General features: G+C 50.7%; 1 protein-coding gene across 1 annotated transcript in view; it reads right to left on the minus strand.

The window, feature by feature from the left end:
* Positions 1-2,148, minus strand: part of KPNA7 (karyopherin alpha 7 (importin alpha 8)) — a 49,649-nt gene that overhangs the window by 28,345 nt on the left and 19,156 nt on the right. The window lies entirely within an intron of this gene.

Here is a 2,148-nt window from a genome sequence, read left to right on the forward strand (position 1 = left end):
GCTCTCTGCAACCTCCACTTCCTGGGTTCAAGCGATTCTCCTGCCTCAGCCTCCCAAGTAGCTGGGATTACAAGTGCATGCCACCACGCCCAGGTAGTTTCTGTATTTTTAGTAGAGACAGGGTTACACCATATTAACCAGGATGGTCTTAATCTCCTGACCTCGTGATCTGCCTGCCTCAGCCTCTCAAAGTGTTGGGATTACAGGCATGAGCCACCGTGCCTGGTCTCTTCACCCCATTTTTTATGCAGATTGCACTGGCCCCCGATAGAAGCAGGTAGGTGCTCTATACTCACAGATGCATCTTTGCCGCAGTACTTAAATTTTCTCCGCCTGTCTTCTGGAGCATCTAAGGTCGGCATATTGACTGGAAGTGGTAAATTACCTGCAGGTTGGACAGGAATAAAGAAATTTTCAGCGCCCATTATGTGGGTTATTATGTATCATCAGGCTCTAACCCTTAAAGGGCTCACAGTGGAACAGACAGCAGACCCAGGAAGCTAGCCTTTTTTTTTTTTTTTTTTTGAGATGGAGTCTCGCTCTGTTACCCAGGCTCAAGTGCAGTGGCGGGATATCAGCTCACTGCAATCTCCACCTCCCGGGTTCAAGCAGTTCTCCTGCCTCAGCCTCCCAAGTAGCTGGGATTACAGGCACCTGCCACCATGCCTGGCTAATTTTTGTATTTTTAGTAGAGATGGGGGTTTCACCATGTTGGCCAGGCTGGTCTTGAACTCCTGACCTTGTGATCTGCCTGCCACAGCCTCCCAAAGTGCTGGGATTACAGACATGAGCCACCAGCATTTTTTTATTTTTTGAGACCAGGGAAACTGAGTGAGAGTTAGAACCCATATACACAGCACAGACTCCCCGCCCCTAATCCTTGGGCTCAAGCTGGCAGCAAGAACAACAGTCTGGACTTCTCCGGTTCCGTGTCCTGTTTCTGCAAGGCTGCTTGTTGGCATCAGCTCACTGCAACCTCGACCTCCTGGACTCACGTGATCCACCCACCTCAGCCTCTTGAGTAGCTGGGACTACAGGCATGAGCCACCACACCTGGTTTATTTTTGTTTTTGTAGAGGCAGCATTTCACCATGTTGCTAAGGCTGGTGTTGTACTCCTGAGCTCAAGTGATCCTCCCACCTGAGCCTCCCAAAGTGCTGGGATAACAGGCATGAACCCGATGTCAGCTTCTGTAAGCATCACCACGCCAGCTCAGTAGGCTGTGAGCACTGTGGGAGCACCAAGACCACCAACACTGGGCATAGCAGTAAAGGAAACCTTTTAAAGGTGCTTTGGTTTCAACTGGGTCCTCAATGAGGCAGATGGGCTGGTTGTCATACATAGAAGCCTTTCATGCCAGGCGCAGTGGCTCACGCCTGTAATCCCAGCACTTTGGGAGGCCGAGGCAGGCGGATCACTTGAGGCCAGGAGTTCGAGATCAGCCTGGGCAACATGGGAAAACCCCATCTCTACTAGAAATACAAAAATTAGCCATTCTAGCTATTTGGGAGGCTGAGGCAGGAGGATCACTTGAATCCAGGAGGCGGAAGTTGTAGTGAGCTGAGATCGCACCATTGCACTCCAGCCTGGGCAACAGAGTAAGATTCCGTCTCAAAAAGAAGAAAAAAAAAAAGAAGCCTTTTACACAGTGTGTCTGAGGAGTTATGAATCAGGCATATGTACAGGGGGGTGAGGAGACCCTCCAAGGCTGCAACAGGAACCCCCATGCCCCATGCACTAGCACATGGGGTCAGGACAGTCTCAAGCACAAGTTGCCGAGAATCCTTTGGTAGACTGCCTCTACCTCAGTCCAGACCACCATCACCTCTTACCCACACTACCGCTATGTTGCCTTCCAGTTGGTCTCCCTGCTTCTCCCATTGTCTTATTCCAATCTATTCTTTGCACAGAGTACACGTGATTGTGGATCACCTGAAGTCAGGAGTTCGAGACAAGCCTGACCAACATTACAAAACCCCATCTCTACTAAAAGTACACAATTAGCCAGGTGTGATCGTGGGCGCTTGTAGTCCCAGCTACTCGGGAGGCTGAGACAGGAGAACTGCTTGAACCCAGGGGGCAGAGGTTGCAGTGAGCCAAGATCGCACCACTGCACTCCAGCCTGGGCAACAGAACAAGACTCCATCT

The sequence above is a fragment of the Colobus angolensis genome, unplaced genomic scaffold (genome assembly GCF_000951035.1).
Source record: "Colobus angolensis palliatus isolate OR3802 unplaced genomic scaffold, Cang.pa_1.0 Scaffold222, whole genome shotgun sequence".
NCBI lineage: Eukaryota > Metazoa > Chordata > Mammalia > Primates > Cercopithecidae > Colobus > Colobus angolensis.